The sequence below is a fragment of the Dipodomys spectabilis genome, unplaced genomic scaffold, assembly GCF_019054845.1.
Source record: "Dipodomys spectabilis isolate Male_0828 unplaced genomic scaffold, ASM1905484v1 ptg000019l, whole genome shotgun sequence".
Lineage (NCBI taxonomy): Eukaryota > Metazoa > Chordata > Mammalia > Rodentia > Heteromyidae > Dipodomys > Dipodomys spectabilis.
In genome coordinates, this window is record NW_024870696.1 from 19,746,468 (window position 1) to 19,773,756 (window position 27,289).

General features: G+C 36.4%; 1 pseudogene; it reads right to left on the bottom strand.

Moving 5' to 3' along the window:
- The window catches only part of LOC122103699, a 71,589-nt pseudogene extending 68,854 nt beyond the window's left edge, over window positions 1–2,735 (bottom strand).
- Window positions 2,736–27,289: the final 24,554 nt, after the last annotated feature.

The window sequence follows — 27,289 nt, forward strand, 5'->3', positions numbered from 1 at the left end:
TATACAACTTGTGTGTAGGATGGGAGAGAAAGAGAGCAAGGGAAGGTGTGACTTTGTCCAGGGGGAAGTGTGTTCTTTGCCTGACTTGTGTAGCTGTAAGTAACCCCTCCATTTTTAGCATTTTCAAATAAAAACAATAAAAAAAACTCAAAATATTCTTTGTTGCTGTTGTTTTTAATATACTATGTGATTTTCTTGTTTCTTTTGTATGGTCTTCCTCCATGGTATAACTCCTGTTGTCACTGTATTTGATTCCGGTGCCCTGCATCTTCTATATACATTTTTCTAATTTGGGGAAGGGAAGGGAAATAACAAAATACTGAAACAAGAATGCAGGTTGACCCATTGTAACAATGAGATGTACAAGACACTATGTTGAAAACAAACTTTACAACTTTGGCAGGGGAGGGAGGAGTTGGGGAAGTGGGGAGGGAAGGGATGGTAGGGGAAAAACAAAGGAGGAGGTAACAATGCTTGATGGGAAATGTACTCATTACCTTATTCATGTAACTGTAACCCTTCTGTATCTTTACAATTAAAAAAAAAAGTCATGTGTACTTTATGATACAAGTGTGGGGAAGGGTGACGTTCAAAAAGAAATGTACTCTTTATCTGACTTATGTAACTGTATCCCCTCTGTACATCACCTTTACAATAACAATAAATAAAAAAGAGATAAAGAAACATAATGGCTTCCAATAAGAAGCCAGAAGATAATTGTAATTGTAAATTTTACATTGCTAGAACAAATGTCTCAAATAATCAAAATTTCAACAAGAATGACTCATTTGGGCTCATGGATTGGGAGGTTTCACCTGTGATCAGTTGGCCCTCGTGCCGGGAGCCTGCGATGAGGAGGAGCGTATGGCAGGAGCGTATGGCAGAGTAACACAACTCACTGCATGGCCTGGAAGCAGAAAAGAGTGAGAAATCCCACAATCTGCCTTAAGGGCATTCTCCTCAACTAACCTAAAGACATCTCATTTTAAGGTTTCCACAACCTACCAAGGCACCACCCAGGAGAAGAAAAAACAAAACAAAAACCTTAACACGTGTGCCTTTAGGAAACATTCAAGGTCCAAACTGTGGCAACAATCTATGAGTAAAATATCGAGAGACTTACAACGTGCGCTGATAACTTACAGTTCACAGTACCATGTGCTTCACGAAAACAAAGGTTGAAAGTGGGAAGTAGGTAGAAATGGCATCAAGGAGAAAGAGTATGAGAAAGGTAAGAAGCATTCCCAGTTTTAATGTCATAAGAAAGATCAAGAAGGCAGCTGTACAGTAGAAGATGTAGATAGCAAACATTGCCAAGAGAGAAAGAGCAAAGGGCTTAGAATGGTATGTCCCTCCAGGAAACAGTCAGATCAGATTTTCTGTTGTGCTTGATTTATGACTTTATTAAAGGAATTCTCTAAATGAGTAGAAGAATTTGGCAATTATTGGTAATAAGTGCATATAAAATAAGCAAACATGTAAAAAGAATTTCTCATGGCCTCCAAGAAAAACAAAAAAAACTTCATAAGAACTAGACTATCATTTTAATCCAGGCTCAATTGTTGACAATGTTAATGTACACAACGGAATGTAGAGACTCAATATTTATTTAGCAGAAATTTTTCTTTATATCAAAAGTGATAAAAGATGGAAATTGCAGGCACTAGTGCTGAACGGTAGTACACTCACTTAATAATTAGTATTCACCGATGGAAATCAAAATTCCTACAGATGAGAAATCAAAAGCAGAAATAATCAGGCTTTCTTATATAGAAATTCAGAGATAATTGAAAGTCATCATCCCCAAGAGAAAAAAAAAATTTGAGAGAGGGGGAGTATGTAGAGGGTCCTGTTGCTTATTATGGTGAACTTCGTTTTATGTAACTTTTAAAATTGTGTACATGCATTTGTTTTGATAAAATATAAAATTACTCATTTATCTAGTACAACAGTAGCTATAAGTAAGCATTTGCTTTTCCACACCCAGCTAGTGAGATACCAGACACTCCCAAGTATGTTAAAAATGAAGAGAAGCAGAAACTTTACAAAATAGGAAAACCAGAGTGGATTTGCAGCATTCAGACCATGTAACCCACACATAAGTCTGTGGGGATGTTGCCCATCATGACAATCTCTCCACAGTCCCCCAAGGCCCGTGCTATGTCCTAAGGTACACCTATTTATCTAGTGAAATCTCCAGGAGTCAAAAAAATATCTTAAACCAGTTCCAGCATTCCTCAAAAGTCTGAAGTATCCTCTGAGACTCAAGGTAAACTCTGTGAGGTCCTATAAAAATAAAATAAATGAAATGAAGAGTAAATAACTGACACACTTCCAACATTCAATGGCACAGGGTACACATTTTCCACTTCCAAAAAAAAAAACCAACAACAACAAAGAGGACTTGGTACATACAAAAGAGGGATCAGACAAAAATAAGCTCAAGTCCTGTGGCTCCAGCTAAAGTACCTGGGGCACACAAGTGACATACTGGGAGCTTCGGTGGCCTTGGACAGCTTTGCCATCTCAGCCCACGTGGTGTCTCTTGGGCTGGCTCCACTCATTGCCTGTGCCGTTCCTTTGCAGATATCCCATAATTCTGGCATCTCCAACTTCGTTGGGTCTCCCACGCAGGTGTAGGCTTCACCTGCATGGCCCCACACATCATCCTCACGAGCTGCCTGGAGGAACCTTCCTTCTGTCACCCAGTGCTGACTCGGGCTTCTCTTTGACATTTGGTAGAGGTTCTTGGGACCCAGTAACTCTTGAATTTTGGCCTGCCTTCCAAACCAACATTGAAATCATGCTGGTGACAAGGTCTGCTGGCAGCTTGAACAGTATCTGGATCCCCTTGTGTCTTGGCTACAGTAGCATCTGAGTGCCTAGACAGCTGGATATTAAGAAACACTTCTCCAGGTAGCCCTAGGCCTACAGGACACTCTCTTTTTCAAGCAGTCTTTCATTCAAATCTTTGAGCCTATAGGAGCCAATCAAATTCCTAAGATTCCTTCAAGGCATCTTTATTACTGCCCTAGGGCAAGGTACTTAGCTTCTTTTTAATAGTACCAATCCCTTAAGAAACCTTGCCTTTCATCATCCCAGTTTTACATGGAATTATCTGACCTAGCTGAAAGCTCTTCAAATCTTCACATTCTGATTTTTTTTTTTTTTTTTGCCTTCAAGTTCTCACTATAAATCTAGTAGTTGGAAGCTGTAAGCAATATCCATGCAATAGCCTGAATTGTGGACTGCCTCAAAATTTCCTTCGTCATATTAATTAGTTCATCACCTCCAGATTCCCACAAAGTTTCAGGGCATCAACAAAACATTGATAAGGTTTTGTTTTGTTTTGTTGTGTTTTGTTCTGTCAAAATTGTCAGAACATGAATCGACCCCATAGCTAGTTCACAATAGAGTCTGTATTCCTTCCTGAAATCTTATGAGAAAGGTCTGCTCTATCTGTATTTCTGTAAGCATATTGGTGTTTTGAGCCTCCAACAGAATCAATTGCTCTTTATTTTTTCTTTTTTGTAGCAGACATACAGAGGGGTTGCAGTTACATGAATCAGGTAATGAGTACAATTCATTCTTTCTTTCTTTCTTTCTTCTTTATTTCTTTCTTTTTTATTAATTGTGAAATTACCATAGAGGGGTTACAATTATATGGGCAAGGTAATAAGTACATTTCTTATCAAGCATTGTTGCCTCTTCCTTTGTTTCCCCTTACCATCCTTTCCCATCTCCTTCCCCCTCACCCCCCACACCAAAGTTGTAAAGTTTGTTTTTTGACATAATGTCTTGTACATCTCATTGTTGCAATGGGTCCACCTTCCCCTCCACAAATTATACCAACATCAAATACAGTGAAAACAGGGGTCATAGAATACCTAGCTACAGCAATAAGCCAAGATGCAAACATAAAAGGGATCCAAATAGGGAAAGATGAAGTAAAACTCTCCCTCTTCGCAGCTGACATGATCTTGTATTTAAAGAATCCCATGGACTATAATCCCATATTACTCAAGCTGATTCAAAACTTTGGCAAAGTAGCAGGGTATAAAATTAACCGTCAAAAATCAATGGCTTTTCTGTATGCCAACAATGAGAAAAGTGTGGCTGAAATCAGGAAAGCAACTCCATAATAGCCCCACAAAAAAAAATACCTAGGAATTAACTTAATCAAAGAAAAGGACCTCTATGATGAAAACTTTATAAACCTGTAAAAGGAAATCAAAACAGAACTTAGAAAGTGGAAAATCCTCCCATGCTCCTGGATTGGAAGGATCATAAAAATGGCAACCCTTCCCAAGGCTATCTACAAGTTCAATGAGTACAATTCTTTCTGAACCAGGTCTCCCTTTCCCTCAATCTCTCCCAGTTTTTTCCCTCCCATTCCTACCCATAAGATATACAGTTCATTTCCCACATAGTGTCTAGTGAATGCTACTGCTGTATTTGTTCACCCTTTGTTCTACCCATTCTGTACCCCCCTTTACCCTCCTAAATACAAACAAGACAAAAAGAAAAGAAAGCAAAAACAGCAACAAAATTAGCTAAAAAATATTTCATTTCCTTTTCCTTATTTTAGATGACCATATACACATAGATATTGAACCTTTGTCAACCAATCCTATACATGTCCTTCTTTGCTCTGAGTGTGTAGAGTCCTGTACAATTTATCATGCTCATTAACTTCTGTTTGTAATATTTTAGATCTTCTCTAGCCCATGTCTCTTTCCCCACCCCCCAATGTCACGTTTAAAATCTCAGACTATATTTTTCAGTTCAAAAATTTGTTTGGTTGTTTTACATTGTTTTTTATCTCTATCTTTAGTCTCTGTTAGAATATTTAAACTCTGTCCTTTTCTTATTTCAAGTTTGTTGAGTTTCCTTAAAACAACAGTTTTAAATTCTGAGAGCTCTCCAAAACTGATTACTATATGATGGTTTCTTATTGGGCACTATAAATCATCGTTTCCTAAAAGCTCTTGATACTTGCTGATTTCTAATGTTACATGGGCGTTAAGACTTAGGTCTTTATTTTAGTCTTGCTAATCGTTGTTTGTGCTGTCTTTTCAGCAGTGGTTTCTACCATGGGCAACTTAGTATTGGGTTCTAAGTGTAAGATGGCTTAATTCTCTCCTTTTCCTCCTCTTTCATCTACTCTCAACACTGGGAATTGGGGGAAGAGTAATACTTACCTTTTGCCTTTTAAATTATGTCTTTTTGGTGTTAGACTGAAATGATGTACCTGATTCCTTAGCTCTTTGGTATTATTTTGATATGTGACTAGATCTTCAATCTTATGTATCAATGAATTGCTGATCACCAGAAGATTTTTCTCAGTTGCCATTTTTCTGTACCTTCTATGGTAGATTTGATATACAAACATTCAATTTCATTTTATTTTGCCAGAAAGTTTTTTCTTTTTTTTTTGTATGCTGAATCCTGAAAATCCGTATCTATTAGGTCACAAATGATTGGACATTTTATGGAGAATTATAATCGTACATTATCCCAAAGAGAAACGTACTATTAAATTCAAAATATTAAGGCCTTGGAGGCTGTCTTCTCTTGGTATTCTTAGGCAATGTCAGTAGAAATTAAAAGTTTTGATGATTGTTCTGTTTTCTCTGAGGTCTGGGTAGAAATATCATGGTTCAACTGAAGACACTGAAACATTTGCAAACCTACCACTAAATTAATTCCAATGTAACATGGCTGCTGTCACAGGTAACTCTGACAGTATTTCTTATGATAAACTATTCATCCATACTATCAATTTGGGAAAAAAAACATTTTAGAATTATCACATGCTGACAAACAATGGCATAAAGTATAAAATCCAATTAAAGATTTGATTCTAAAATTGAATCATTATTGTTTGTGTGAGTTATGGAAGGAAAATGACTTCCAAATAAACTATGCAAATATTTTTAAAGAAGAGAAAGAATATTAATGTTGCTAAGTAAATTTGTATTTAAATATATAAAATGGAAGTTATAAGATACAATTAACACTGTTGAAATTCTAGACTTATTTATTTTCATTGGTATTCTCACTTAGAACTGTTATAGAACATGATAGAAACCAAAATTCTAATATGTGTTTTTTAAACAATATACTTCTCTCTCTCTGCAGTATGTGAGCTAGGAAGGAATCTGAAAACTGAGAATTCTGGGAAACTGTGGATTTTATACCTCAACTAACTCTATGTCTTAATTATTTTAAACTTTTTAATAAGATGGGTGCTTATGAAAATCATGTAACATTTTTCATATTGAATGTAACAGGAAAGAAATTATGAGTAAAAGCATTTGAATCACAATATTTATTTTCTTTTATTTTTATTTTTGTTTTATTATTTACTTTCTTTTTTAAATTTATCTTTTAATTATCTGTAACTATTTGTACAAAAGGGCTTTATTTCAACATCAAATTTTTCCTTATAGTCTAATCTGTGTTTAAAAGCTTCATCTGTCATTTAAGATTCAGTAGTTGTATAATATTCCATGAGTGTTCATATGTGTTCAGAGCAGATGGAGAAAATAAAATTCTTAATTATTTTTATTATTTGTTTTTCATCTGAGACTAGAAGGAATGTAATATTCCATATAAGCCAATGAGCAATGGTTAAAATATTTAATGAGAAATGGGAAATCTGTTAGTCTGAATATCAGGGAGTCCTAAATTCTAATGTTGGCCTTATCTTTGTGTTAGGGTCTTATTATTCAAATCTGGGAAGGAGGTTTTGATTGAAAAAAAGCCTTTATGAAATCATCGAGCAGCAAGTAGTAAGCAGGGTGTGAGGATGTGCTGTTATTTCCCTCATGCCCTACACTGCAATTCCTTTATTATAATACCAGATTGGGATCTAATGAGAGTAGAATATATCTGATATTCATGCCTTTTGATACCAACAGTGCATTAAAAGACACTGTGGTTTACCCCATCTGGGGAAAGTTAACAGCTCACACAGAAGTTTCATATTACACATCTTAGGCTGATCACTCTTAGGGGAGTTAGTGGATGCTTGGGTTTTCATAAAAATCGGAGCTGCCTAGTGTGAAATGTAAAAAGACTATTCAAAGATCACTGCCATCTTTGACCCATTAAATAAACCTTTCTAATAAAAGAAGACAGTGGTAACCACTCAGATTTCATTGTTCTGTCCAGTTTACCTAGGAAAAATACAGCAGAGTTGATTCTCTCTTTCAGGTATTGACCCAACAAAGGAGTAAGAAGTGTTAATGACGTGTGTACTCAACTCGAACAACAGTTTCCATTTCCGAAACAGAATAAACTGTTCTGCCAATGATAAAACACCAAATCTTTATGGTGTTTGTTTTCTACCATTGAAAAACTGGCATTTGAACTGTGGTCGGAGTTTCAACACCAGAAAAATTAATCCTTTAACACTTTCTTTTAGTGTCTGATAAAATTATGGTTTTTGTTTCTATTCATATAAATATTAGAGAAAAGTACACAAATCTATGATTGTGCATGTTGCGTTGGTTCATGCTTTTCAGTTTGAATGTTATAAATGTCACCTGCCACATTTCACGTCCACTACTGTAACCAAGAAGTGATAGTTGTTACCACACCCTACCTTCACTCACCACTCTGACTGTTCACTATAAAAGAATTTTACTTTTGAATATCCATAATTGTATTTCCAGTCACCAGTGGCTCATGCTTGTAATCAGGAAGTTGAGATATGAGGATCACTGTTCAAGACCAGACTAGAGAGAAAAGTCTGTGAGGCTTTTAGCTCCAATTAACCAGCAAAAGCCAAAGTGGACCTGGCTCAAACAGTAGAGCACCAGCCTTGAGAAAAGAAAGCTAAGAGATAGTGCCTAGGCCCTGAGTTCAATCCCCAGTATTGGCACAAATAAATATGGCATAAATATATCTCTTAGATCTAATATGGACAGAATATATAACATTACACATATTTCATATATGTATCATATATACATATATTATATACTATGTAATCTATATAGTATATTATGTATGTATATATTATTATCTATGATGTAAAATATATGCATATATGTATCTATATAATATGGGTATGCATATATTTGTGTATTTATGTATATACATAAAATTTTATTTACTAAATTCCTTTGGGATCTACAAAAGTACTCATGGTTGGTAGTGAGAGGTGGCAGGCACACAGATCTTAATAGTGGTTTGGCTTCAAGTCTAGTCAGGTTCATCATCACTTAGCCGTGTGAAAAAGGAAGACTATTGTTAGTTTGTAGTGATTTTAACTATTCAATGCATTTTCAATTCCCAAAGCTACTGCTTTAACCATTTGCCATTATCTTCAAGCTCATCTTTCTTAGCTCACCATTTGGCTCCCAACATATGACAATGCCCTTACTTAGCTTAAAGAAAATAGGGGCACTAGGAATGTCAGGCTCTTCTTAATGAGGTTTCAATTGTGCCTTCTATTTTTTCCTTTCATCTCATAGCTGAATATTAGTGTACATGGAACAGACTGGCAGTGCCTGGTTCATAGCCTTTTGCAATATTAGGTTTTACTAAAATGTTTGCAGAATAGAAGATTTGAATTGTTTGCCTTTGAAAAGCCCCCAAAACTTCTGTAAGTAATCTAAGCAAAATCATACTTTTCCATGGTAATTAATCTTGTATTTCTTTCTGGAAGCCTGAAGAGTAGACAGATTCCAGTACTAGAGTTTAATTGAATTTATCTGGTTTAAAGGATTTAATAAATTTTAAATTATCATAATAGATATAAATTTCTCAGCTTTCAAAAATCATGGTAGTTATGAATGCAACTATTTTTCAGCAGTGCATGTCCTCAGAAATAGATATATAATTCCATTAGATCCACAGTCTTTGTAATTGCCAATTCTGAATCAGCAGACAGAAGAGAATCCCTGGGTTGGCAAAGTAGATGATAGAAAAGGTGCAATAATCTTTGTTGTCATTGCTTTTAATGTATTGTGGGAAGTTATTTCTTTTTTTCTTTTACAACAAGTTATGTTGTACTTATAAGCTGCTTTGTTAAGTAACAACTCCTTTGTATAACTATTTGAAGATAATTTAAAAAACTAAAAATAATAAAAAATTAAAGCAAGAATCATTTAGCTGAGATTTCTAGTTGAAGTTTATTAGTTATGAAGCTACAGAAACATAATTAAAGGGTGATAAGAATTAATAGATCTGCATACCCACTGATATGTGATACATGACAGAATCATGGCCTTCCATTCTCAGCAATGCACCATTTAACAAAATCCAGCTTGAACCAGTGTCATTGAGTTAGCTGATTTCACAGTCCTGAGATAATTACCTGCTTGTGTTAGCGTAATTATGTCAGCTGACGGTGTTTTTAAGTCCCTAACCATGGAGAAAAATGCAAAGTGTGGGGAGATACATGTGGGCAAAGGCCTCTTGTCCAAACTTCAGTATCAACATCACCAAACAAAAGTCAGTTCTTTGACTATCAGACATTCAATAATTACAATTATCTTTCCTTTAAGATTTACATCTAACTACCAGATCAAGCAGACTCTGTATAAAGAGAAGAGTAAATCTGAGGAGGTCAACATATTCAAGGAAACATAAACATTTGCTTGAAGGCCTGAAAGTCCATAGCAGATTCAAGAATTAGAAAGTAGGAAGTCTGCATGTGATACAGTGAACAGCCAGAACTGGGAAAGGAAAGTCAATCTATAACTCTCAGAAGGTAAGTTGGCCATGAGTTAGACTGTGGCTGCTACAGGGGGCAAGCTAGAGGCAACAGGAAAGGAGTTGTGATTCACTAGTACTCCTATGGTGCCTTGTTTATTTTGGTTTTGTATACTGTCCAAATTTACAAAGCACTTATCTTTCATATGACTCTTTAGTTCCCAGATCATCACCCTTTCTAAGTTCCACCTAAAGCAAAAAAAACATAGTTATGTATGTTCTTGTAACATATGATCATATGTTGCCAGTATTTATTGTAATTAGCTGTTAAATGGCTAATTCCCTTCCCTTGTATTGAATAAATATGTGCTGAATTCTGGGTAAATGGAACAAGGTTAAAGACTTTAAGAACAATTTGGTGATCAAAGTGGAAGATTAAAATTAAAGGCCTAGAATTATGTGGCAAGTGACGTTCCTAAAAAATCTGATCCCTACTCTTTAACCTACATGTTAATACATAAAAAATTATTATAATGCAACATTCACATTATTTCTAAGTTTTCTAATGTCTAAATGTAATATTTTCTTTTTTATAATCTATAAATCTATTATTCCTTAAAAAGCCAAAAATAACAAAAATGGAAAAAATCAAATATGGCTTTAAATGATGTAATGGTAGGATCATTTGACATGGATATTTCAAAGGTGAGTCATGTTAATGAGCAGGCCCTTTCCTTTTTCGATAGGAGAAAGGGAATTCCCCCAAAGTGTATTAGGCTGTTGCTGTCATGCCTGTAATTCTAGCTACTCAGGAGGCTTTGATCTGAGGATTGTGGTTCTAAGCTAGCCTGGGCAGGAAAGTCTATGAGACTCTTGTCTCCAGGTAACCACCAAAGCACTGGACACAAAAGTATGGCTCAAGTGACAGAGTACTAGCCTTGAGTAAAAAAGTTAAGGGACAAGACCAGATCCTGAGTTCAAGCCCTAAGACTGGCACAAGGAAAAGAGAGAAAAAGAAAAAAAATGTAAGAAAGGAAGAGAAAGAGAGGAAGGGAAGGAGGATGGAAAGAGAAGTAAGGAAGGAAGGAAAGAAGGAAGGAAGGAAGGAAAAGAACTTGGAGTGGCTGAAGACTTGATTGCTCAATAAAAATTTAAAAGCAAGCAAGCAAGTGAGAAAGAAAGGAAGGAAGGAAGGAAGGAAGGAAGAAAGAAAAGCCAGGCACCGATGGCTTAAGCCTGTAATCCTAGGAGGCTGAGATCTGAGGATCATGGTTTGAAACCAGCCCGGGGAGAAAAGTCCATGAGACTCTTCTCTCTAATAAATTACTCAGAAAAAGCCAGAAGTGGTGCTATGGTTCAAGTGGTAGAATGCTAGCTAGCCTTGAGCACAAAGAGGCTCAGGCCCTCAGTTCAAGCAAAACAAACAAACAAAAACACCCCAAACCAGAATTCCATACTAAAGTATCCTATTTTAATGTTTCTGTATTAAACGTCCCAAGACTACTTGCAGGTTCATTTGTTATTATATACACTTACGGGACTCAACAAAGCTATCATACTCCGTGTTATGAATTCTTACAGTGAAAACAGACACATTAAAACAAGTGAAGGGAAAAGACACAGGTCAGAGTTCAGAACAAACCAGAAATAAATCCCTGGTAATCCTGTGCCTGAGGAGTCACATAGCAAAAACTTAATTTTCCCAGCAGCAATCTGGAACTAGACATAAGATGCTGCCAGTCTCACCTGGGCTTTGGTCTCCAGGAGTTTTATCGGTGTTCAGCCAGTTATCAATTCAGACTCCATCCTTTTGTATGCCAAACTGATAAAACCTGGCTCAAATCTTCAACAACACTACAAATCACATTGCAGTCCTCTTTCTTTTAGTAATAGGAAGCACATTTTCCCCACTGGATAACTTCCCTTTTCTCTCTCAGTCCAGTGGCTCATGTAGAGTTGTCCAAAGGTGGGCCTGATGGCTGGCTTGTGACCAAGAGGGCATGGGCTGGCTTTGAGATGGACAAGTGATCCACATGGAGATCATAAAAACTCCCCTTTGGAGATTCCTATTAGGAAAAAGGACTTCATTCCAGGTAAGTACAATCTAGGGATTTTACCCAAGCTTGGCCTGACATTGCCAGTCATTAAATAATGATAACTTGCCCGAGAATAAAACTAAGTCAGAGGGAGAGAAAAAAAAACCAATCTAATTCTGGATAATGGTTAAAAGTTTCCAGATTCAATCATGACTGAAGCTATTAGCCTTCAACATCAGCGTATTGTTTCATAACTAAATAAGTCAATTTCATTTCTTGCAACCATGGAAGTCCTAGAAATGCTGAGCTCCAGACCACTGGAAGATATCCTATGTAGAGAAGATATCCTGCAGCATATGAACTTGATAGTCCTGAGACCTATGCTTAAACTAAGCAGGTGCTGTATAGATGTGAACTGGTTTTCAATGGCATTGGGAAGTATTTATTTATGATAGGTAAAAAAGCAGAATTTGGGTAAAATGGCAGATTCTCTGTACTTATGGTTAATAAACTTTAGTTGAAAGGATGGTTTTTCAAAAACAACAGAGAGTATAGAGCATTTCCATATATCCCCTCTCTCACACATACAATTTCTGTGACTACTAAGACATTAGTATTAGACTATTTATTACAATGAATGAATAGATAATATTAAGTGAAGTCAATCAGATTTTTCAGTTTTAACTGAACGTCCATTTTCTATACTAGGATCCCATCTCAGTGCACCAAATTACATTATATAGCATCTCCTTAGTTACCCCTTAGCTATCCTTGGATGGTGATAGTCTTCCCTTGTTGGTTTGTTTTTTTATCTGTTGTTTTTCTTTCTTGGTCCCAGTGCTAGGATTTGAACTCAGGGCCAGAGTATGCTCACTTAGCTTTTTCCACTCAAGGCCAATGTTCATTCTACCAATTGGGCCACACTCCACTTCTGACATTAAAAAAAAACATTTTAAATAAAGGTTTTATTTTTTTTATAAGAATGAGTGAAATAAGGAGTTTTGCTATCATAATTTGGAAAGCTAATTTGTATGAAATAGTTCATTTCTCCTAACTTCAGAAGAATAAAATGAGAATGAAATCAGGGAAAGCAACAAAACGATTCAATTACTTAAGAAACTGCAGTTTGTTTCATTTGAAAAGTCTAGAAATATAAATTCTCAACCATTATACTAGATTTTACTAAACATGGCCAACGCATTTCACTTTTGGAACTTCGTTTCAAGTGAAGACTACACAATTGCATAGTCCTTAGCAGTGTTTCAGGTTAAAGAATCTATGGGATTTTTTTCTTCCTGTAACTTAGAGCAAAAATAGGATCATTTTGCAAGCAGCATGATTACAAATACTTCTTTTAAAATGCCACAAGCTACTTCTGATCTTCCTCAAAGTGAGCGAGTAGCGCATATCATCTAACACAAGTTCCCTTTAGCTTTTGGTAGAATTCAAGCTATTCTAATACCCTCTATTATTCACTCCCAACTCTAACATTTCCAGTTTCCTATAGTATAAAAGCATTATTAGAAACAATGCAGTAGCTGATTTATAGAACAAGTTTTCACAGCATTATAGAAGGGGCCCCATTTTTGTACAATCTTAAATGCACCTACCCCTCCGCACACACACTGTAATCTCCTATTCACTTTCTATTCTGCAACCAAAGTAGATACACCACATGGAACTTCTGTAGTAATGTGTGGAAGTATATCCTTTGCTATACACTCATCTTCTCTAATCCTCAGGGGATTCCGTATTTTCTTGCAAAAACAAGTAAACTCAATCTCTATGTCCTTTTGTTCCCCTTTTAACCTGGTCCTACCATGACTCAGTCGGAACAGCCTGGAGTTCAAAGACACATTTGGGCATAGTTTCTTGGGTGCAGGGACCTAACTCTTTTTCATTCATTACATTCTTAGAATCAAGAAGGAGAAGGTAATGTCAGTTAAAGCAATAGCATTTTCTTACTTTCACAGAGTTGCTACATACAAAAGTAGGAGGAGGCTGCAATGCTTGATAAGAAATGTATTCATTATCTTGCCCATGTAATTGTAACCCCTCTGTACAGTATGTTCACAAAAAATTAAAATTAAAATTAAAAAAGTAATATGGGTAAACTTTAAGAGTATAAAAATTGTATTGTATTGCCAAGCTATGCTATCCAATAGATAAGGTAACTTCATCCTAAACGAAGCAGCATCTATATATAGCTAGGGCTCAGAATTAGCACTTGCTGTCATCCACTTCTGACTTTAGCTGGTTAATTATATGGGTATTATGCTACTTTTCTTTTTTACCTTTTTATTCATTGATATCTGTGTTCTCATACAAGTATTTGTATCAACGTAAGTCTCCAAACTATTAGATATGGTAAGATTATGTTTAGCTTTTTAAAGAAATAACCAACTTATCTTTCAAAACAGCGGTATAATTTATCATTCCAAACTTAGTAAACAAAAAACCCTATTGCTCTACATCATTGGCAATATTTGGTATTTAGTTTTTATTTCATTCATCTAATAAATGTGTAGTCTTATGTACATAAGATCAAAAGAATGGCCTCAATTTTATTTGCATTAATTTGCATTTCACTTGGGAATTTTAATTTGTATTAAATACTATGAAATTGCCTTTATGGATTTTTTTTATTGTGTCTTTTGATTATTGATGATTCAACTTTTTTCTTATTTATTTATTTTATAACATTACTTAGTATCCATTGAAACTTCTTTACCCTGCATGTTCTTTAGAATTATGTCACCTAATTTCCAAGTATTCTAACATTTTCTACAAACTTTTGTTATGGATTTCTATTTAATTTCACTTGGTTCCATAAACCAACTTTATATGATTCCCTTGTTTTGCATTTGTTATGATTTCTGGTCCAGAATGCCATTTGTTTTTCTGACTATTCCAAGTTGAGTGTTCCAAGTTTGAGGAAAAAGTGAATTATTCTGCTATTGAGTTATATATTCTGTAAGAGTCAATTAGATACCATTGATTAATGGTGCTATTCAGTTCAGTTACAGTCTTAATGGGTTTTCTGGTAACTGGAAAAAGAAGACATGTTAAAATTTCCAATGGAAGAAGTGAATTTGTCTGTTTGCCTTCATGATTCTATCCATTTTTGCAATATTTATTTTCAGGTCTGGAACCCCATTAATATGATAGCAAAGTGTGGGAAGAGGAAGTATTCTATCATCTAACTAAATCTCATTCTTGCAGTGGGCTAAAGACTTTGGGCTGTGATCTTCCAGAGCGTTATCAGCCTTTCCAGCCTTTCCTTTTCAAGCAAGCCAACAAGAAGAGCTATTCACCATTTGTCTTTTCCTGGTGGGTAAACTACATTCTCTTGGACAATAGCCTGTTCTACACAGAACCCTGGGCATATTTCAGAATAGCTACATTTTCCCTCATCTTGTCATAAATATGAAAGATTCTTTTTCTTGAATCTTTACCTTGAAATCCTGGAGGAGTAGCTAGAGGATAAACATTGTGGAATATGGGTTTCCCTTAATACCAGATCCCTATTAATGTTTTGTTCTCAAACTAATCCAGAGCCTACATCAAGTTCAAGATTACCACTTGAATTTTCCTAGCAGTTTATGGCTCTAGAGACTTCTGTTCCAGGTAAGCTTTTCTTGAGTATGATTTTTCAGTATTTACATGTCTCTCTAGATTTCATAGCATCAGTTTTTCCTTTGGTCTTCGATGAACCTAAGTAGTCTGGTTTTCTGTTTAGTGATTATTTTCCTTCTTGGGAGGATGGATTAGCCTCCCAAGATTTTTATAGATCAGAGCTGAAATAACCTATTTCAATGTACTTTTACAGGCAAGCTAGCCACTCAGAGATACATTCACTGGTGACTCAGGATAGAAAGATCACTTTCTATTTTCTGCCAATAGAGTGGAGTTATACAAAGGATGAGGGAAACACTGACACAGAGAGCCCCACTGTTAGGAGGAGTTGGTGAGATTATTGTTTTTCTATGAAAAGTTGAAGGTGAATGTATGGGATAATTTTGGAGGGGGTGGGAGTTTCACGCAGCCATGTGACAGAGGGTATAAAAAAGACAGATTAAGACAATCAATGGATAACAATGCAAACAAAACTTTGACTTACCATCTGCTCTAACAATAGTAATGTATTTAAAGGATCTCTAAAAACAAGCTATAACAATGAAGAGGAAAAGAATGCTTCTAGTGATGAGTTTATTAAACTCTTATTGAGCGGTTAATAATGCAGTAAGTGGAAAGGATAAGTAGGCTTAGAAAAATCCAATTAGTGCCATTATCTAGGAAGACCCTGGAACCACACAGTCTAAACATACTTGAAAAATTAGTACTTGGGCAAAGATACATGAAATCTTTAAGGTTCATAGAGTAAATGAGTAAAGATGTTTGTAGATTGTATAACATGTTTGCCTAGGTTGATTTATTGCTTCATAAAGCATTTGACACAAAGACAACAGAAGAACAGATTCTTGGATGTTTAGATCAGTTTTAAACACACCATCAAATAAATTGGCAAAAATACAGAGACATCTGTATTGATGATGAAAAAAAACAATGGTGAAAAAAAAACCCACCCAGAAATAGTAAAAACGCTGTTGCCAAAACATGTCCAAAGACACACTCTGGCTTACAGAGAAGGAGTGCTTCTTAGAAAATGTAACATCACTGAAAATAGCTCTAAACAGAAGAGACACTGGCATTCTATTCAGGTTTAGTTGGGTGTCACAGAATTATCAGATTGAAATATAATCACACGGCAGTAAATTTGGACTCTACAGCAGTCTTCACAAAGGCTTCGTTAGAATACAGCACAAGGGATCCCCTTTAAGCAAAAATAGTGAGTTTGCAAAGTGCTACTTTTCAGTAGGGGAATAGATGGTCGGTGATTGGGATCTTGGGTCTGGGAAGAAGACCCAGACCTTTTTACTATATCACAGCTACCTACGTCAATGATATGGAACAGGAGACAAAGCAATAAGAACAAGAATAAAGCAAAAAGAGGAGGTCTCCTCCTCCTCCCCCCTCCTCCTCCCTCCTCCTCCTCTTCCTCCTCCTCCTCCTCCCTTCTTCTTCTTCTTCCATACAGTGGCACATTACTCATCCTGGTTTATGTTGCAAGAAACAGAATCAAGAACCTTTTCAATCCATTCACTCATTCATATATTTGTTCACTTCAGTTCAATACACTGAGCACCTACTCTATGTAATGTACTAGCTGAGTGGTTGGGTCCTAGTGTAGAGCACTCCAGTCATGGAAGCAAGAGCCTCGGCAGCCCATGAACCTCACCTGATGGCCATGTCTTAGTATTACTAGTAATAATTGCGTCCAGAATCGGCTTCAGTTTGATGACAGATATATTCTATCTATACTGGGCCCACCCAATATGGTCTCCCGCAGGGGTCTCAGGCTGCCTATGAGGAACCAACGAGTTCCACCACCTTACTCTCCAATAGGTGGCGCTGTAGGAAGCCGAGCCATGCTCTCACGTCCTCTAGCCTCTCTAAGTCAACCAATTCTGTTGGTTGGTTACATCATTTGGAGTTTACGGTCTTTAGCCACAAGTCATCTCAGCTTCTCAAACTATTTTCAGGTCCATATTACAAGACTTGCTCTCAAATGTAAACATCTGTGCACAACAAATCCCTTGGTGCGGCAATACTCCTGAACAAAGCAATCAACAGAAGTAAGCATCTCTTACAGGACCTACCGCATTATCTTTAGATATTGAGGTATCACAAGACCCTTAAGCAAATCCTAATCAGATTCTTTATTGCTCCCCTATAACACCTACATGTCAGTGAAATGTGTTAACCATGACTCAGTTATTACCCCTTACAAGAGGGTATGTTTTTGAAAGTGATTCTAGCTTCGGCTAACAGGGCCCAGTTTCCGCTGGATTCATGGTTACTATCTGCTTGATTATCACAGCCGGGGTGCCAGGCTTCAGTTGCTTTCTGGCATTTGTTGACTAATAAATGATTGTTAAGAAAATCCAGTGTCTTACCCATTGCAACAATCTTAGCATAGACGTCATAAGGGCTAAATGTAGAGACTTGGGTTCTATTCCTGATACTTTGGAGGCAAGTTTCTTCCAAGTTTCTAAGTTATTCTGAACCTCAATTTACTCATCAGAAAATGAGAGAGCTGGACTGAAGCAAACAGGTAAACATTTCTTCATGTCTCTTTTGTGCCACCTTTTTTTTCAAAGTAATATGGTTACCCATGATGAAAGACTTAAGCATCAAGTTCAAGATGTGGGGGAAGAAAATTAGAAGGGAAAGATCAATGGGCATGCGTCTCCGGGGAAAATACTAAAGACGCTTCAATACCTGACCAAGTGCCTTGGGTCCATTGGTTCCCCCACAGATGGCTGTATTAGCTAATAACAATGAAACACCAGCCAACCATCCTAGGAAGTAAGCATGTACTCTCCTCCTAGTCAGTGTAAAAGTCTTGCCTGTGACGACTTTACCCCTGTCATTATCTATAAAGAACAATTGTGTCCATCCTCCTGTGGGCACAGTAAACATAACCACATGACAGCTATACTTTCAGCATATTACAAATGAGTACACATTTCTTTGAATACATCGATTTCCCCCCAATCAGCATTTAAAAATACAAATTACATCTTTATACTTTGAACTATGGGGATTGAGGTCTGCAAAGGGATTGTATGCTGGCTTTTTAAATGTACTTGTTTTACATTAATAGGAAAGTACTAAGCCCAGAATGACCATGACTTAATTTTGTTCCTTTTTTCTGTTAGTAAAACATATGTCCAATATGTGAAATATTTTACCCTAGGCTATAAGAGGGAAGGGTGTGACTAACATTTCCTTTTCAGTCTGAAAATATACAGGAATGCAGAAGACATCTGTCTGGAATTAACAGAGCTGATTCTGTAGATTCATGTGACTCCCCAGTTCTAGTTTCTGTGCTTCTGAGACAAGCTTTTTTCTTTAATAAAAATATGACTTGTCTACATTATGGGTAACATAATTAAAGCAGGATAATACAAACTTGTTTAAATATAAACTCCAGACCCTCAAGTTGCTTCATGTGTTTGTATTCACTTATAAAATATGATCTCCTGGGATATCTTTCATTGGGCTAAACACCAAAACAAGCAAATGGATTTTGAAAAATAAAAAGACAGTGTTCAGGGATTTTGATGTTGATAGATTAAACTTTCCTATGTAGTAAAATGATTTCATCTTGGAATCCTCTTTTGCTTTTTAATTTATGGACTCTATGTGATCCAAACTTACATTTCATAAATGTGTAAATATATTTAGGACAGATCACACTTGCTTCATTACTCATGCAATTAGACATTCAATTCTGAACTGTAGGTCTTTCTTACATGATTCCATTGGGAAATCCCTCATGCTGTTTGTATTTTTTACTCTCCAGGGCTTGCTTATTTCATTGGTTTTTGTTTGGTTGGTTGATTTTTTTCTCATTTACTAAAGACATTAAGCCGTGTGCTGGTGGCTCATTTTTATAATCCTAGCTCCACAAGAGGTTGAGGTCTAGAGTATCATTGTTTGAAGGCAGCCAGGTACAAAAGTCAGTTATGCTCCATCTCCAAATTAATAAGGAAAAAAACATGCCTGGGAGGTGGCTTCAAGCAGTAGACATATGAACAAATGAACTGGGCAAGAACAAGGGCCTGAAAGAAATAAAGTAAAGAAGTTTAAATTTATTACAAGAGAAAGTCACTACAAAGAGTAGTATAATTTAGGGAAGATGCACAGGATGCATGATATCTGAAGCCATGAGAAAGAGGATACAAGACACAGAATGTGTGATATCAAAAGCTAAAAAGAAGGTTGATTTTTTGGACTAATCCATTGATCCAAAATGATTACAAAACCCATTATATAAATATATATACCTATATATATAAATATATATATATATATAAACTAATGGTCAAAATTGATGTACAAGCAAATCTATCCTTTAAGACACTTAACAAATAGGTAGCAGAAGATTTAGCCTAAATAAAAACAGCACTGACAGGATACACTTTTTGGGTTCATTTTTCCAGTGACACCCAGGTAAGTTTGGAGATGAGGTTATAGGGCTGACTGTGAAGATCACATTTGTAATAAAAAGATATTATCTATAACTGACCAAAGTGTTCAGAATTAGAGCGTGAAATAGAATTAGTTGACAGGAGTAGGTAGTTTTCAAATATGAGAGGGGATTGTCAGTATCTTGCTGTATAGTCTGAGAAATCTGGACTCTATATTAGAAACTATTGGAGATACTATATTGTTTCTGAGCTAGAATGAAGAAGGCACATTGCTAAAGCTGGTGTTATATAAAGGCCTATATATTATATATAAATATATATCCATACACACATAAAAGTGCACTTATCATGGCATGGGCATTGCTGAGAAGGTTAGGTGGTATGTCTAGTTTGGGGGTAAAATGAAAAACAGAGAATTAATAAATACGTGAGACAATAGTGAATGCATATAATCTTAGCTATTCAAGAGATGGAGATAAGGAGAATCTGAGTTCCAGGTCATCCTGGGCAAAAAAATGTACAAAGATCTGATGATTGAGGTTTGAAGCCAGATCAAGCAGGAAAGTTTGCAAGGCTCTTATCTCCATGAAAGTACCAAGAAAAGAAAGAAAGAAAAAGAAAGAAAGGAAGGAAGGAAGGCAGGCAGGCAGGCAGGCAGGCAGGCAGGCAGGAAGGAAGGAAGGAAGGAAGCAAGGAAGGAAGGAAGGAAGGAAGGAAGGAGGCAAGCAGGCAAGCTGGAAGTGTGCTGCTTTGACTGAAGTGATGGTGCTAGCCTTGAGCACAAAATGTCATGCACAGCACTCAGAGTTCAAGCCTCAGGACTGGCACAATAATGAAGAAGGGAGGAGGAGGAGGAGGAGGGGGAGGGGGAGGGGGAGGAGGAGGAGGAGGGAGAGGGGAAGGGGGAGAAGGAGGAAGAGGGGGAAGAGGAGGAGGGGGAGGGGGAGGGGGAGGAGGAGGGGGAAGAGGAGGAGGGGGAGGGGGAGGAGGAGGGGGAGGAGGAGGAGGGGGGAAGAGGTAGGGGAAGAGGAAGAGGAAAAAGAAAAGGAGGAAAGAGAAGAAGAAGACATTCAGAACATTTCAGGGCCAGTTTTTCAATGACAATCTAAACAAATTCACTAGAGCCTAATGCAGCAGCTAGGTTTGTGGTCTTTTTTCTTTAACACTACCAAGAGGATTAAAAGAACTTTTCAGTAGAACTTTAAAAGTATCAACTTAACGATGAAGTCATTAAGATGTTGATATAAGTAGAAGGAAATTTTGTGGAAAAAAATGTTAGCTTTGAAAAAGTGTTTCCTTCAGAATGAACATGTATTATCAAGGTAGCTTAAATTTCACAAATTAACAGAAAGCCAGTGTACATTTGAACAGGAAAATCTTATTTATAAAGGGTAGCCTCATCCAAAAATCTTAAATATATTATTGCAATTGGCTTTAAAAATGGACCCCATAAATCGCCTAATATAGATTAAGGAAGGGAAATTGGAAACTGCAGGACTCACATCAAAAAGTGTTTTCACTTTCAGAAGGGTGACAGAAACAAGATTAAAGAAAAAAAATAGAGTTCTGAAAAAAAATCCATAAGAATTCAGATTTTAAGAAAAGGATCGGAGCTGTTGGCTCACATCTATAATCCTAGCTACTCAATAGGCTGAGATTTGAGGATAGAGGTTTGAAACCAGCCTCGGTAGGAAGTTAACCACCAAAAAGGTTGAAAGTGGAGCTGTAGCTCATGTGTTCTAGCCTTGAGCAAAAATGCTCAGGAACAGCATCCAGGCCCTGAATTTAAGTCCCAGGACCTGCACACACACACACACACACACACACACACACACACACACACACACACAAAATGACAAAGAAAAGGAAAAAAAAAGAAAAACATAGAGAAACCATAGCTTATCAACATTTTACCCTTTGCTTTTGTAGGAACACACTATTGAATAATTTTGCACTTCCTAGTGAAATGTGGGAAAGCAAGAACCTGCTTAGTTATTGGTAATTTTTTTGGTAGAGGAAAGGGGTTTCTGAGCATAATGGAACTTCATTCATTATACTTAAACAGTTTGAGGAAAAATTCAATTAACAATTCTGCATTTTGTTCCAGTGAAATAAAAGACTGGTTTGGAAAAGGCACACAAAGATAAAATGAATTTAAGAGTTACTACAGTAAAGTTTAAAAAAAAATGATCCAAATGTTTTGGTTTCTTTAAGTCATTTAGATGACATAGAAGTCATTTAGATAACATGGAAATGCGCATTTTCATAATGAAGGTTCTAGTGATACACACGGAAAAAAATGAATATTTTTAAAAAGTTTACTTCCAAGCCAAGTGCTACTGCCCCATGCCTGAAATGCCAGCTACTCAGGGGGATCCCAGGCCCTGAGGATCACCGTTCACAGTTAGCAAGGCAGGAAAGTCCATGAGACTCTCATCTCCATTAACCACCAGAAAATCAGAAGCAGAGCTGTGGCTCAATGTGGTAGAGCACTAGCCTTGAGAGGAAAAGCTCAGGGACAGTGCCCAGGCCCTGAGTTCAAGCCACATGGCTGGCAAAATAAAAAGTTTATGTTAATTTCCACTGGATTATAAGACAAACTTTAAAAAAGAAATTTTATAAATTTATATAAATATAAAATTTATGTACCAAAGCTTCTGCCAATATCTTTTTAAGCTATAGGATATGATCCCAAGATTAAATGGAAGACTTGGGTCTCCATGAAAGTTTGTTATTCTTTTCATTATTATTATTATTATTAATTTATGCTTTTTATTTTTAAGGTAAAGGTGATCACAGTTACATAAGTCATGTAATGAGTACATTTCTTTTTGAACGGTGTCGCCTCTTCCCTCCCCCATTTTCTCCCAGTTTTTTTTTTACCTCTCCACCCCTCCCCCACAAGTTGCAGAATCTTCCACATAGTGTCTAGTGAGGATCCTCTCTATTTGTTCAAGCTTTGTCCCACCATCTCTGTGCTTCTCTTACTCTCTTACACACAAGACAAGATGTGCAGAAATCAAGAACAGTGAAAAAGACGGTAATTTTTTAAAAAGCAAAATAACAAAAAACCTTGTTTCCATTTCCTGGAGTTCATTTCGATAACCATCATTTTATATGATCATATCCACCTAGCTATTGAGCCTTTGTGATCAAATGAAAATTTGGTTTATTTAAGGTTGTTTGGGCTATTCATTATCCAATTAGTTTCTCTTTTTAGGAAATGATCCTCAGTTTGTACGGTTTTGGTGGGCCTCAGCTCTACATCTTCAAACGTAGAAGACAAAGAGATAAATCCTCTCCTAAACATTGCACTTCAGAATTTTGAATAAGAAGGCAATAATGAAACTAAAGAGACTGAAATAAGTCATTAGCAGTAATCGCAATAATATTTACTATAATAAAAGCCTTTTCTGGCTTAAAAAACATTGGCCATTCTTTATGCTTGGCTTTGCTAGCTTCTTGAGCCTTGATCTATAATCACCATCAAATTAGTGAGCCCTAAATGACTTCTAATAGATTCCCTTCCTGTTTGGGATATTCAGTTTCTTCCGCTTGCAACTAGTTTATTCTACAATTAAATCATATTGGAGGCAACAGAACTCAGGAATCAATGGGAGAATTTGGTCTAGATGGCAGGGGAAGGCAATTTGCCAGTTTCCACATTGTTTGCTTGTTGTTGAGTATCCTTTGAGGACAAGGCTTTGGTGAAACTCATTGGAGTTGCAAATGTATACAATGAAGGGAATGAAGAATTCCAAGGTTTCTAAGTGGGGTGGCTGCTTCACAGGGCTCAGCTATGTTTTGTGTTTTTTTATTTTTTAAAGGCCCTACCTATCTTGACCAAATCCCTAAATTCTCAATCAAAATAAAACCCAAGGAATGCCTGTAACTTTGCTGAAACGATCTCTTATCTGTTAAAGCTGCAAAGCTATCAAACGCAATTATCAAATTTGAGATTTGACCATGAAGATTGCTGACAGTGTCAATTAAATTCACCACCTAATCACATCTTGATAAAGGTATGTGGACCACAGAAATGGAATTCAGTCTGGAAGGGACATACATGGCCCTAGTCACTTGCTGTATTTGTTAGCAGAACCATAGTTTCCCAATGGTAGTCTTTGCTTAAAAAAAAAATCAGATGCCAGAAATTCCTTGCTGTAATGTACAGGAAAGATTTCAGACTTTGAGACTTAGGAGTGCTGGCATGTATTTATGATGAGTGTTCTGCCCATTCTGCACTATGTCCCAAGAAGATTCCAGAATGTACTCTCATTACTCAGTGCTTGTGTCATTGGCAAGGATAAGAAGAGCAAGAACACCTAAGGAATATTTAACAGCGAATATGGTCATAAATATGAATACTTTAAACATCCTTCATTTTCAAAGATGACTTTCTTAGCTGGACGCCAGTGGCTCATGCCTGCTATACTAGCTACTGAGGAGGTGAGATCTAAGGATTACAGTTCCAAGCCAGCCCAAGCAGACAAATATGTAAGATTTTTATCTACAATGAAAACAGCAAATATCCAGAAGTGTAGATGTGGTTCAAGTGGTAGAGAGCCAGCCTTGAGTGAAAAAGAGAAATAAAAGTGCAAGGTCCTGAGTTCAAGCCCCAATTCTGGGCCGCGTGCACACGCGTGTGCATGCACACACACACACACACACACACACACACACACGCGCGAGAAGACATTTTGCTGTTTAAATAGAAACTAAAATAAAATAATGCACTCAGGGCTTTGTAACATTTGTAGAAAAAAACATATGCCAAAAGTAATGCAAAGAACAGTAAGGAAGAAATAAAAGTAGACTGGGTCAGGAACTGGAAAACTTTTGTTGTTTTTAACCCATTGCAAGCTAATAAGCTAGTCAACAAACATGGTGGTGGGTAGAATCATGAGATCTCTGGATAAAAGGCAAAGGGTCTTTATTCATCAGAGGATTGAAACAAGAGCCTCATGTGGTTTACATCATCCCTTCTTTCCTCCAAGTCCCACAGGGACCAAGCAAAGGAGCCCAGACAGATGCTGTGCAGACAGTGGGTGGGTCTCACAGCTGCATCATAGAAACAGAGTGTGTGTGTGTGGGAAGGGGACTTCCTACCGTTTGGAATTCAGAAGTAGACTTAATAATTCTAAGGAAGGTTCTTTCATTCCTCAGTTGCTGATTGCTACAAACACATCTCCAAACTGGCCTGGGAAAAGGGTAGAGAGGGTCTTGCCTTCTTTCCATACTTCACAGAAACATGCAGGCACGGGGGACTTAGGGATCATAGTCTTTTGCTAGGGTTCGAATATTTACATGCCTCCAAATTTCATGTTGCAACTTAACCCTTCTTTGGTGGAACTGAAAGGTACAGCCCTTTGGGAGGTGGTAAGGTTGTGAGGCTTTACTTCATAGAAGAAAGGAACTCAGCCTGTCACAGGAGGGCGCCTTACTGCCCTTACTGCCACAGGAGGTCACTGCCATCTATACAAGGCAATAGCAGCCCTCAACTTTTGGGTCCCCTTCCTCAAGCCATCAGATATAATTGCCTGATGTTTACAAATTACCAGTTAGTGTTATTTTATTATAATAACATGTGATGACTATCATGTGCCTTTGAGGTTCTAATGTTCTCACACAAAACAAGACCCCAAATAAATGATATGAATGTAGGTAATACATTAAAGATGCATATTATCACATCGATGACAATCACCAAAAATGACCAGAGAGCTGTGGCTGCAGCCAGTATCTGCTCTAAAATAAGTAAACAAATAAATAAGATGCTCAAAGCATTTAAATCACCTGAGAATAAAAGTGATAATGATACAAAGGAATTAGCAAGCTTAAGAAAAAATAAATCATACATTTAAAACTTAAACTTGACCATGTTAATAGTTACAATAAAGTAAAAATGTACTAATTGCCTCAATTAAAAGCAGATGACTGTTTAAATAAACCCAAGAACTAGCTGCAGGCTATTTATAAGAGGATGAATATTATATATAAATACTCAACTTGAAAGTTACAGAAAACCACCTAATTATAGATCTAAGTCAAGGCTAAAGAATACTTCCATATAAATGCCTAAGTTATTGACTTCATCATCATCATTGTTATCACATCATTGCCAAATTACACATAAAACTGATCACCATGTTAAGCCATGTTAAAACAAGTAATTGGAACATATAATTAACAGTAACATTTTCAATAGTAACAAAAATCATTACGTGCCTTGGGTAAATTTAACAAAATAAGCTGAAGAGCTCTTTGCTAAATATTATATTTCTAAGGAAATTAATGAAGACCTAAATAAATAAGTATTCCATGTTCACGGCTTGTTGACTAAAGCTCAAGATAAAGCATTCTTCTAATAGTGATGTACAAACTCAACTTCATAAAATGCCAACACCAATCATTCGGCATTAGGGAAATGGAATCAGAAGCACAATGGTATACAACATTTAATTAAAATGGTAAAAGATGAAAGATTACAAATACCAAATAAATTATTTTGGGATATGTAGCAACAAAAACTTTGATGTTCTTAGAGGTAGGGAAAAATAGTATAACCAAGTATGTAAATTGTTCTAGTAGTTTCTCAAAAACCTAAGTCTGTTTTAGGCTGAGAAATTCTACTATTAGGTGGTTACCAGAGAGAAATACAAATGGGAGTATATCAAAGATGTTTGCAAGAATGCTAATAACAGTTTTATTTATAACTAACTAAAATGAACATAAGCAATAGTTGAAATATTACTTTATATCCCATAAATATGTACAATTACATTGTGTCATTTAAGATATATAATAATACAAAATAGCTAATGGAATAGCTGATACAAATAAATGGAAATAAACTGGCATGTGCTGACATGAATTTCAAGTATTATGCTCAGTGAAGGAAACTAGAAGCGAATACATTGTATGACTGAATTTATATAAAACTCTACAACCAGGCCAGCTAATCTCAATGTGATTGCATCTATGATAGTGGGGTGAGATGAGGGTTGAAAACCAACTTCCCTAAGATCTTTCTCTGGTGATAGAACATCAAGTATTTTCATTGAAGGGATTACAGAACTATGTGCAATTGTCAGAGCTCAGCTGTGCACAGAAGATGTGTGTATTTCAAAGCAGAATAGTCTTCCACTTATGAAGAAAAAAGAAAAGAATATATATGCCTCCAGAAATTAAGACCTGGGTTAAGCCATTCTGGAGCCTGAGCTCACTTATTTCTTAACACAATATTTTTGCACGATTTGATTTGTGAACATTTGCTTGTGTTACTTTGATTAAAATTTATTTAAAGTACTCTTACAGACTTCCAAGTTAAGATGACAGAATAAAAACATCTGAATTCCTTCCCATCCCTAACTTTAATGGTAGCAAAACAAATGGGTCAAACTAGTCAAAATACCTCAAGGCTAAGTGAAAGGAAAGGGCACAACTTCCATGCCATAGAATTCAAAAAGTAACACCCACATGGGATGGACTTTGAATAATCTACTATCATAATGGATTGTAGTTAAATAA